Below are 12,512 nucleotides of genomic sequence, written 5' to 3'. Positions count from 1 at the left end.
TTTTGGATCTCTCCCCTTGAACTCCAACCCACCACATTGCTTTTTCACTTCCCTGGATCTGACAAGACAACTTATATCCATTTCCTCATTCAAACTGCTTCCCACTATTTCCTTACGGATTTGCCTGTCACTTACTTTCCACTCTTCCTCCTCCTTCATTTCTCTGACCTACGCCCCTCACCACATCCCCGCCCCCCGCCACCAAGTCGCTGTCCTTATTACGTCACTGCTGGGTCCTAATGATTCTTCTCACTTCCATGTATTTGTTTGTGACTTAAAGGCATTTCACCCCACATATGGTTTAACACCAACTCCCAGAAAACCTCTTACACTCGCAGTTCCCTACCCGCTATTTTTCATATCTGTCTCAATGGCTCTTCATTGACCCTTCACTTCTATTTGACTTCCCACACTTAACAATCCAGACTTTGTTATTATTAGGTAAACACCTGCCTCCTAGTCTAGCTTGTAAGGTTCTTGCCAGTTCGAATCCCTGGGTGGGTTGAAGGGAAGAATGAGTGAGTGAACGAATGATTTGAGGAATCAGTGAACACATCCCTGTCTGTCTACCTGCTCAGCCTCCTGGTCCTGCAGGTGTGAATGCTTAGGGTTGTATTTAAGCCGTTGCTTTTCCTTCGCTTTCCAACTCAAACCAGTCGCAAAATACTATTGATTCTTGCTTTTCAAAAATCTCTTAATCCATTCTAAGTGTAATGAAAGACTTCATCAATTTCCCTTCAAGCATAAAGTAAGCAAAGATCAGTTACAAATGATGGGGGGGTTAGCCTGTAGCTGCCACCTGCAGGGTAACTAAATCTCATGGAGAGGTCTGTGGGAAGTCACACAATGTGTGTGTGCTTTTAACCTTTTCTTTCTTTTTCTTTTTTTTTTTTTTTTTGGTAATTTCTCCTTGTCATGTGTAAGATGAGAAAATAGAAATATTTTTTTTGTCTTCAAGCAGGTCTCTCACTTATTAATAAAATATTAGTTAGAGCCAGGTAATTGAAAGTGTCAAAGAGAAATCATGTAACGTTTAAATAAATTCACATTGATCTTATTAATTTTACCTTAGTTTAATAAAAGAATTGTCGATTCTTTCCCTAAATGCACAGGGACACTTCTAGATGGAATTTCCTAAGTTAGCAGAGGACGAAGCAAGAAATGGCCCTATGGTTACTTAGGATGAATAGCTACACAAGACATGAGCAACTGAGGGGTCATTGGCCATCTAACCAGCCCTCCCTCCACCAGCTGCCAACCTAGAAGCTAATCTCAGGGAAATTAATGACAGCACGCAGAGTTACATGGGGTGCGGGCCCCATTTGGATAAGGACACTCTGGGTTATTACCCTTCTAAAGTGTGAAGGAATCTCACACTTGTAATCCCAGCCTAAAATGCACAGATTTGGGTAAATAAGTATTGGAGTTTTGGGGGGCTTTTTTGCAATATAATCATTCAATAATTTAAATTTTGGTATATTACTGTGGGGGTTTACTAATCCTTAAGTGTTGACTGACTGTGTGATTATCTCTGGGATGAAAAGGAAAATCTTAAACTATAATTAATAACAGGAGTAGAAGAAGGGATAAACTGGGAGTTAGAGATTTGCAGATGCTGACTGATATATATAAAACAAATAAACAAGCCTATACTGTATAGCACAGGGAAATATATTAAATATCTTGTAGTAGCTCACAGTGAAAAAGAATATGAAAATGAATATATGTATGTTCATGTATGACTGAAGAATTACGCTGTACACCAGAAATTGACACAACATTGTAAACTGACTGTAACTCAATAAAAATAAATTAAAAAAAAATACGAGTAGAAATTTGAGCCAGTCTACGTCTAGTTTATATATATATGCACATACATATGTATGCATATTTCTAAAAATATTATTTTGTTCAATACAAATTTGCTATTTATGTCAATGGCTTATGTCAATTTACAGTATCAAATTTGCTCTAATAGAGATGAGAAAATATAGGTCTTTAGGTGTTCTCAATTACTTAGATAACTCCTTCGTTTTGTGAAAGTTTCATAGTCTACCAGGATCTGTGCGAATGACACCTGAAGGGAGGTGCAGGCTGGCAGGGAGGGAGCCCCCTGTGATAACCAGACAGGTTAGGGAGGGAGGGCATGTTCCTTAGTAACTGGCCCAAAGGGAATTTTAATTAAAACAAATGAATGTGACCAGCCAAATCCTGCTAGGAGAGCTGAGCTGGAAAATGATACAGAGAAGTCTATTCACTCTGGACAGAAACATTTAAGTCATCAGGTAAGTACACAAATTAATAATGTGAATATTAAATTTGCTTCCAAAGGCGCTTTTAGCCAGTCCACGAAATACCTCATCCCACCCTGCTTTTGCTTGCATAGTGAAGGTCAGCTCTATCCTGTTCTGTGAGAGTTCAGCTTCTGATTTACAGCTGAGGTTATAAGCATTCTGCAGCCAGCAGCGTGAAGTCAGGTTTCCGCCCGGAGGTTCATAAAACCTAAGCGGGAATTCCCTGAGGCCTCAACAGAGCGCAAATGAAACTAAGACCCAAGGGGGACGAGGCTGCAGTGACAAGCCTTGTCACAGTGCTCTTTCTGGGGTGCCAGTCAAACAGAAGGGGCCAGGGTCGCAGGAAGGACGGCTAACAGGGGCACTGGTCGGGCCTCACTTGGTACCCAAGGACAGTCACCTGCTGGTTCAAGTTAAGCTCCAGGCTTCCACCAGAGGTGTTGGCTCTGAAAGCTTGGCTTGGGTCTCTGCTATGCAATAAGAGATTTGAAATTCAAAGAAAGAGAACCCGAGCAGCAGCGTTTATTTCTATGTAATGAGGAGACGTACAAAGACCCCTGGGGGCCCGTTAGCTCAGCACCTCTCCTGGGCCCTGAACTGCCTCCCTCAGGGACTCTCCCCCGAGGAAGTGGGAAGGATGAGGGACGTGGATGCCGGGTGCGGGTAGAGGATGCAGGAAACAGACATCTTCCCCAGCCACATCCGGACCTCCCTTTCCTCCAACTTCCGCCTGTGTTGCTCACTGGCTGCTGGTCCTTCAGGCTTTTTGCTCCGTTGGCACAAAAGGGTCTTCATTGAGAATGAGCCCACTATTTTCACAGGTGATGGAAAAAAGTATCGGGAATCCCTTAGAACGGACTCCAGGTGCTGTTCTAGACCCTGAACATCCCTAGTGAATAAGCCAGATGCTACGTCTTCAGAGCTTACGACCAGAAGTGGAGGGTGATGATTAAAAAGTCCAATGACGGAGCTCTCACAGGCCTGAATCTCCGCGTGGGTTTAGGGATGGGTCCACACAGGAGCCCCATGGACTGCCATTGGCAGGGCAGTGGTCCCTCACACGTGAAGGACACCCGATGTGCAGCTGTGCTGGTGATGCCGACGTGTACCCGTGGTGCCCACGTAGCCAAGCAGGCCTCAGAGTTTGCAAAACACACCCACCCTGGCCAAGTGAGTCAGGCGTGAAAAGAAAGAGGCTGAGGCTGGACTTGCCGGCCTTTTAATAGTCTCTTCTCACTCAACCTCTGACATGGGCCTCCTGGTCTCTGGATCTGGAAAACCAGCCCTACTTCAGGACCACCTGCAAGAGACTTAATCTAACTTTTTCTTTTCCCTCCTTGGCATTCTTTTCTCTGCCCTGTCTTTTATTCTTTGGGACAGTTTCTCACAGCGTATGTTGCAGAATTTGCACGAGAGTCACCTCTAAGGAACTTGTTCAAGATCTCATTTGAGAACTAATGCTCAAAAATACGAGTTATCAATTCTGGCTGCATGTGAGAATCACCTGGAAAAAAAAAACAACCCTTTTTAAAAATACCAATTCTCTCGGCCCTGTACCCAGAGCCTCTGATTTTATTGGTCTGGGTTAGTTCTGATTCAGTAGCTCTAGTATGCAACATGGAATATGTACATTAACAGTTATACTTTACCCATGATTATGCACAATTTTGATGAAGGTAGTTGAGGTACCACGACATCTTGAGAACACTGTCTAGACCTTTTCTGATGAGGCAGTAATTCAGCCTTAGCCTGCCTGCCCCACTGGTCCACTCACTCAAGACACCCGAGTCATGGTTAAAAGAAATTCATCTCCGTGTGATTTATCGTAAAGAAAGACTAAAAGGACTAAAATTGTACTTTACAAAGAATTTGCTCTAGTGAATATTAATGTTCAGTGTATGATGGTTGAACGATGAAAATGTGTTATTAAATCTCATTAGACTCTATTAGTTATTTCCAAAAAAAAAAGCCATCTTTTTAAAAGCTAGAACTGTGATGACACCCAGTGGCCAAAATGTTAACCACTGAGATTTTAAAAATAATATATATTTTCCTTCACATACAAATACTTAAAACGGCACCTACTTCATCTTTATATTTTGAGAGCAATTCAATAACAAAGCACGAAATAGTCTTGCGTTAGGGAATGTCATCAATCACATGCAGACAAACCAAAATTCCTTAGCACTGTTTTTGGTGGTAGAAGTTTTCCAGCCAGTTCAGGATTTTGGGCATTTCAAAGTCAACATAAGAATCAAGCATTTTCTTTCAAAGGTCACCCCCATTTTGGCCTAGATTTCTGGTCTCCTTTCTCACCATTTCCTTCTAGGTCCTGCAGGCCCTGTATGCCAGAGGCCTCTTCCATTCTCTGGACATGTTAACCCCATTCCTCTCGTATTATCCTTTGACACACGGGAAATTTTCCGTAGTCTTTAAGGCTCAGCTCAAATTCCACCTTCACCTGAAAAGCGTTTCCTGCTTCAAGCTCTTTAAGGGCCTCTCTCTACCCTTAGTCTTAGAACAAAGTAAAAATTCCTTAACGTAACTCGTAAGGCCCTATGTGATCTGGTTTTAAATATCACTCCAGACTCATCTCTCATCCCATCCCCTACAGTTGTTGGCCAGCCTGGATGGTGAACTGGTGTCTTAGTTGCCTTTTGATCTTCAGGGACTACTGCTGTATCTTTAATATGACAAATGCTTAACTGCTGAACTGAAAAAAAGGAAACAGTCCTCACAGATTAAATTACTTTTTCATAGGGGCTGTTCCTCAAAGAACCACAGAATCTAATCAAGAGTATTTCCTTTCCAAGTTCATTTTTGTAATAACAAACTTTAAAGACTTCCACAGTGTAATTCTGTAACCAGTCGTCCCCAGAGCCCTAAATACCTACATTTACCATAAATTTGGCATATATTTATTCTATGTGAAATGTTTCTTCTCAGTTAAACATCTGTACATTTGCAACTGCAGAATCAGAAGGGACCACGGAGGCGGTCTATTACATAAGCCCCTCAATTCATAGTCAAATAAACTAGTTGGAGGGTTTTAAATCATTTGAAAAATGTCACCTCGCTAGTTAGTGACAAAGTTGAAGCTGAAATCTAGAAGTCTTAATTGCTAAACCAATCAATCAGTCACCAATATCATCAATGCTTAGAGGCTCTACATGAGCCAGGTACTCCTCTAAACATGCTATTTACAGTATCTCATTTAATCTATGAGAGTGAGCTAATCTTATTAGCTCCAACTGGAGTAAGGAAGGTAGGGCATAGAGAGATTGACTAACTTACCCAAAGTGCATAATGCATAATATTATAACAAAAGCCCTCAAACATCTCTCTTTTTCCAGCTTCTTTAATTCCCAAACTCAAACACATCAACATAGACAGTGGATTAAAAGTAAAACTCCTTTCACCAGTAAGTAGACTCCATCACCCTACTTCTTGGTCTGGGCTGCAGAATCAGTGATGGCCTTACTGAAGTGACATTGGGTGACCTCTAAGAAAGCCCACAACGGGTGTTGCAGCTTCCGATCTCACCTTCTCGCTGCTCTGAGATTGTCATGCTCACAAGCCTAGGCTGGTCTCCTTAAAGTCGAAAGACTACAAGAAGAGAAATGTCCGCACAACAGCCAGCACGTGAGTAAAACTAACTTGGGTCATTCAGTCATGCTGGCCACCGGGTGACTGCAGCCACAGGAGTGAGCCCAGGTGAGACGAGAAGGACAGCCCTGCTGAGCTCTACCCAAACTGCTGACCTGAAGAACTATGTGAAATTAAGTGGCGGTTGTTTTAAGCAAATATATTTTGAAATAGTTCATGATTTAGCAATAGGTAACTGGTACAGCGTATGACATTATTATTTCATTAGTGTTAGCATGGTGTTTCTTTTTCCATCTCATTGCTTTTAACTTTTCTGAGTAATTATATTTAAAGTAGATTTGTGGTAGACAGGATAAATTTTTAAAAAATCCAACCTGAAGATCTCTGTCCTTTAACTAGTGTGTTTAGACCATAAACATTTAAAGTGATTATTTATATGGTTGGACTAAAGTTTACCATTTTTGTAACTGTCGTCTATACATTGCAGTTTTTCACTATTCCCCAATCCCCTTTTCTTAATGTCCATGGGATTAACTGCGAATTTTGTGTGATTCCATTTTGCTTTGTTTCTTGATATATCATTTATGCTTAAAAAAAAGCTTTTAGTTGTTGCCCAAGGGATTACAATATACATTTTAAAATAACCTTAGCCCACCCTCAAATAACACTATACTGCTGTACTTTGTAAGAGTGTATTCTTGTCATCCTTCCCATCCCTTGAGACATTGCTGTCAATCATTTTATTTATCCATATGCTATACTCACTCTGGACAGATGACCCAGACAGAAAGTCAATAAGGAAACAGCAGACCTGAATTACACTATAGGCCTAATGGACCTAACAGATATATAGAATATTCCAACCAACACCACCAAAATACATAGTCTTCGTAAGCAGACATGGAACATTCTCCAGGAGAGATCATACATTGGGTCATAAAACAAGACTTAACAAATTTAAAAATATTGAAATCATGTCAAGCATTTGTTCTGTCCAGAATGATATAAAACTACAAATGAGTAACAGGAGAAAAACTGGAAAATTCACAAATATGCGGAAATTAACACACTCCTCAGCAACCAATGGGTCAATAAAGAATTCAAAAGGAAAATTTTAAAAATATGTCAAGACAACTGAAAATGGAAACACAACATACCAAAACTTATGGAATACAGCAAAAGCAGCTCTAAGAGGGAATTTTATAGTGAGAAACACATACATTAAGAGAAAGAACTCAAATAAACAACCTAACTTTGCTTCAAAGAATTAGAAGAAGAACAAACTAAGCCCAAAGTTAACAGAAGGAAGGAAATAATAAAGATCAGAGCAGAAATGAATGAAATGGAGACTAAAAAGACAACAGAAAAAAAAAAATCAATGAAACTAAGAGTTGGTTTTTTGAAAACAAAATTGACAAACTTTTAACTAAACTAATGGAGACAAAAGAGAGGACTCATAAAATTATAAATGGAAGAGGAAGCATTACAGCTGGCACCACAGAAATACAAAGGATTGCAAAAATCTACTGTGAACAAGAGCGTGCCGACAAATTGGATACCCTACAAGTGGATAAATTCCTGGATATATATGCCTTACCTAGACTGGGCTCTTAGGCAGCAGTTGGCAAAGAATGTAGTTAAGCTGCTTCTAAGGAGAAACTGTGAGATGGGTCTTTTTGCCTGCTTCCTCTGTACCGAGCTCTGGGGCATAGTGTTGGTTAAGTGCTTGCGTGCCCATTAACAATTGCTTCTTTGTGATAGTCTTTTGGGTCTCACATATGCAAACTTCACTGGCTTTCAGATTTAGGTGTTTGGGGGGCTCATCCCTTGGGTGGGAGTCTTAAAAGTTGGGGTGTTAAATGTGGGGTCCAAACCCTTCCCTCCTCAGGGAGAAGCTGGGAGTTGGGGAGTTTGTACTGTGCTGGGAATGGGGTTTATCATAAGTCTGTCTCAGCCTTTCCTACCAGCTTCAGTGTGGGTTATTTTCTCATTTGTCTAATGTATAGGAGTCACTCAGCTAGTTTGTGGATTTCTTTCAGGGGAAATTGCTCTGTGTGGAGCCATTTGTTGTGTCTATATGAGGCATTCAGGAGTCCCCTGGGTCACCATCTTGGTTGGCCCTATATCTATGTCCTCCACTTAATAAGTGTTAATTTGACAAGTTCATAACACATGGAAACAACCTAAGTGTCAATGATGAAGAAAATGTAGTACACAGATATATACAATGGAATAGTATTCAGCCCTAGAGGGGAAATTCTGACATTTGTGACAACATGGATAAACTGTAATGGCATTATGCTAAGTGAAATAAGTCAGAAGAGAAAGATAAATACCATAAGATCTAGCTTATACGTGGAATCTAAAACAAAACAAAACAAATTAATAGAGAATGTATTAATGGTGGTTGCCAGGGGCTGGGGAGTGAGGGAAATAAATGACATTGGTCAAAGGGTCCAAAGTTCTAGTTATAAGATACATACACTTCTGGGATCTAATGTATAGCATGATAACTGTAGTTAACAATGCCATTCTGTACACTTGAAAGTTACTAAGAAAATAATCTTAATGTTCTCATCACACACACACAAACACATACGGACCGGTAACTGTTGTTGACTAATATTATTGTGGGAATCATTTTGTAGTGTATACATATTTCAAATCATCACATTGTATACCTTAAACTTACACAATGCTATATGCCAAGTATAGCTCAATAAAGCTGGAAAAAATTAAAATGTAATAAAATATAACATGTAGTTTAGATGCATATGAGACAGGAAGGGGGCAGGGCGCAGCCATTCAAGGAATGCCACAGCAATTAACATCAAAATGGTGAAAGATTCAACCCCCAGGAGGCCTTGAGGCTCAGGATGATGAGAGATTTGACTTCTAGCAGATCTTGAACTTCATTAAATGCCCACTGTAATATATTAACATGGTGAATAACATGCCTACAGGCGCCATGGCAGTCCCAAGGCTAGCGACGAAAGGTCAAAGAGTGGGAAATGGCCAACTTCCTGGGAATCTCAGCCCCTTCCCCAGGCTACTTAGTCTCGTCCTTCCACTTACTAGCAAATGAAGCCACCAAGCCCATAAAAACCAGCAACACGGCACCTGGCCTCATGGCTGCCCCTCTCTCCCTCTTCGGAGACGGCCCACACTCTGTCTATGGAGTGTGTACCTACTTTTAATCTGAGCACTCAACCCCTACACCTCATGGCCTTTCTCTTGCCTTTCAATGTATCTCTAAATAAATCTGCCTTCGCTCAACTGTGGCTCGCTCTTGAATTCTTTCCTGCGCGAAGCCAAGGACCCACACTTGGCGGGGCACATCCCAGGGGCTCAATCCAGACCTGGGACACGGCCCTCCTCACGCCCCACACCCGTTTTCCTGCATCACCTAGAGAAACAAAAAATAAAACTGGCTAATATTTAAGTTCACCCATTCTTTCTTCAGCTGTTTCAAGTCTACTCAGCCACTCTCAAAGGCGTTCTTCATTCCTGTTACCGTGTTGGATTTCTAGCACTTCCTCATTTTCTTAGCGTTTACATCTCTCTACTGACATCACCTAACTGGTCTTTCACGTTGTGTTCTTTTCCCATGACACCCTTTCAGATACTAATCATAGCTATTTAAATGGCCTGTCTGAGAATCCTAAAATCTGTGTCATATCTGAGTCTGGATCTGATGACTGCTTTGTGTCTTACTCTGCTTCTTCTTGCCTTTTGGTATGCTTTATAATTTTGTTGTCAAAAGCCAGAGATATGTTATTGGGTAATAGGTACTGAGACAAATAGGTCTCTTAGCGTGAAGATTTATGTTGATCTTGCCAGGAGGTGGGCTGTATTTAATGTTTCTTATAACTACAGGTATCAGAGACTTCAAATTCCTCCAATGTCCTTGTTTTTGGTCTCCCAGGACCTCTCTTTGTACGGCTCCCTGGAGAAAGTCTGTGCCATGTAGACTTTTAAGCTGCTGTCGACCGAAATAAATGCGCAGCCTAAAAGCTGCAAGTTATGTTTCATTTGGCGGACATTTCTGAGGACTCGAACCCCTTCAAGCCCCGATGACAGCCTCTCAGATGGCTCTGAGGGACTGCTCCCAAGAGGTAGGGGAGGAGCCAGGATATATAGGAGCTTTACAACAAAGACCAGGTAGTTGGAACATTAAAAGATTACTTGTTAACTAAAGAAGACCAGACACCTCAAGTTAAAGAATTTAGCGCTTTTCTATGTATGGGAGGAAGCAAACATTTGGGCTTACTGAATTCATTCCTTTGACAAGCACCTAGCTATCTAGGGCCAGTATCCTGACCCTTCTTATTCTGAGTCCCTCTGAGGGCACCACTGTGAGTGGCTGCAGAGGCTGGGCTGCAGGCTTGTCTTCACTAGGGGGTGGCGGCAGCCACTGATGACTTGATGGCTTCAGCAATCTCTGTTTACTGATTTGGCTTGCAGTATTTTTCGTTCACGCTGCAATCCACTGTTATTAACCTGGCAACATCCTTGTGTGGCGGAGGGTGTGGAAGAGGGGGAGTGTTCTGAAACCTTCTAGCAGTCTTGTCTTGGGAGTATGCCTTCACAAGTGTTTCTGCCCCTCCTCCAGGGTACAGCTTTCTTCCCCTTGCTCCAACTGTCTTTCCTGCCTGCAGCGCTCACAGTCTCCCTCCCTCCTCCTCACCCTTAGGTGAGACAGGAAGGTTGGAGTGGAGCAGAGTTCCCTTCTCCCATCTGGGTCAGTTTTCAGTCTCGCCCTCTGGGGAAACCCCTTCCCACTGGAGCAGCCCTTTGTTAGTGAGAAGGATCCTGGAGGGCTTCACGGTGGCTATTCTCTTGCCAGGGCCATGAGGGGATTTGGCCTGAATCCTCAGATCCACTCTGTGATGACCTGCTGGCCATTTCTGGAGGGAAAGCGTTCCCCGCTCCCACCCCCGTGACTGCAGTCTTCGGGAGTTTCTCGCTCTCAAATTGGTCCATGCAACCTCCATTAATTTTCAAAATCACTAGTTCCTACTAGCTTATGGCTTCCAGTAGCTTTTGCTACAGGCCAATGACTGTCAGGTGCTGAATCTCTGGAAGTCCCTGTCACTTCAGGTTTGGCAGTGGTTGTTTGTCTTTCCACCTCAGTTCTCTGAGAAGTCCAAGAAAAGTCACTGTTTGTCCAGTTTGTCTTGTAAGGAAGGGGCTGGCAACTTCTAAGTTCTTTACTTGTCAGAGCTGAACATGTATTTTCTAGACTAAGATCCCCTACCACTGGGCACACAGGAAGCAGGAGTCACGATGAGGACTGGACTGTCTCCTTGTATTTGGCTCAGGGTGACTGAAATGAAGCAAGGGCTCCAGGATAACCTATACTCATGCAGAGTATTCACTTTGGGAGGTATTGTGGCAGTTTTTATCAGGAATCAGTGACTCGTGTGGCAACGAAAGGTAGGACATGAGAATAGACTAACAGAGGAATTGTTGGAGAATTACACAGAATAGCTCGAATCGGGTGGAGAGACTCACAAGAAACAAGAACTGAGGCTGGAAATATTACGTGGTATCCAGGGAACATTAGGACTGGGAAATGTCTGATCACAGTCTGATCAGCATGAAGTCACTAAAGATTCTGTAAAGGATAACAGCAAATACACAGTCAATCAGTTGAGCAACTGCATGAGATAAACTGAAAGGTCACTCGGCCAGTTGCATCAAGCTCAAGACTTAGCATCTGACTAGAAATGAAAAGGAGAAAATTGAGGAAGGCTGTGATGGCCTAATGAAAAAATCAGACGTTTGAGAGATGAGGTACAGGAGTCTGGCTTAAACATGAAGAGTTGGAGATGCAGCCAGAACTCACAACCGAGATTTGATTTTGGAGTCATCAGATTTTTGAGTCATCTGCATGGAGGCTACAGCTGAAACTGAACAGAGATGTAGCCTTCAGGAAGAACTGGGGTTACAGCCTTTGGGAATGTGTAAATTTAACAGGGTGGGAGAAAATGAAGTTAGCAGTGGAAAAGCAGCAAAGATGGGAGCAAAACCAGGTCAGGATGGAAAGAAAATCATGGCAGAGGGTGATCTTTTCTTCTTCCAACTTTCTCCCCACGGGCAGGCTCTGAACCGTGCAGACCCACCCAGTCCTGCCAGGAAAACAGCTTCCTGCACAGCATGGTGTGAGTGGCTTGCTTCTTGCTAGAGTTTTACATGAGCTCTTTTCACAGTGGGAATAGATGAAAATGTTCCACAGGAAGTGGTTAGTGTTTATTAGGTAAGCGTCCACGTTCATTAGATAATGCCACATTCTTGGAATCTAACCAGGTAGGAGAAGGGTGGCTGTCAAACTGTGATAATAGCCAAATGGAGTACACAAAATTACCACGACTTCAGAGGTAACTGCGAAAGATTTACTGCAAATCATTACACACCCTGTACGACATGTGATTTCTTCAGGCAGCTGTGTCTGTATATTCGTGCTGTATGTCTCCTTATATGAAGTGCAATCGGATGCTCCACAGCTGGCATTTAGTGGCTTGTTTCTCACGCTATTGCATGGCCAGTGATTAGAGGAAATCACAGTGTTTGGTAAATCTCTTTGATATCAACAAGGTAGTTTTCATCAAG

Source organism: Camelus bactrianus, chromosome 34, assembly GCF_048773025.1.
Source record: "Camelus bactrianus isolate YW-2024 breed Bactrian camel chromosome 34, ASM4877302v1, whole genome shotgun sequence".
Taxonomy (NCBI): Eukaryota; Metazoa; Chordata; class Mammalia; order Artiodactyla; family Camelidae; genus Camelus; species Camelus bactrianus.
This window is presented reverse-complemented; position numbering follows the sequence as displayed.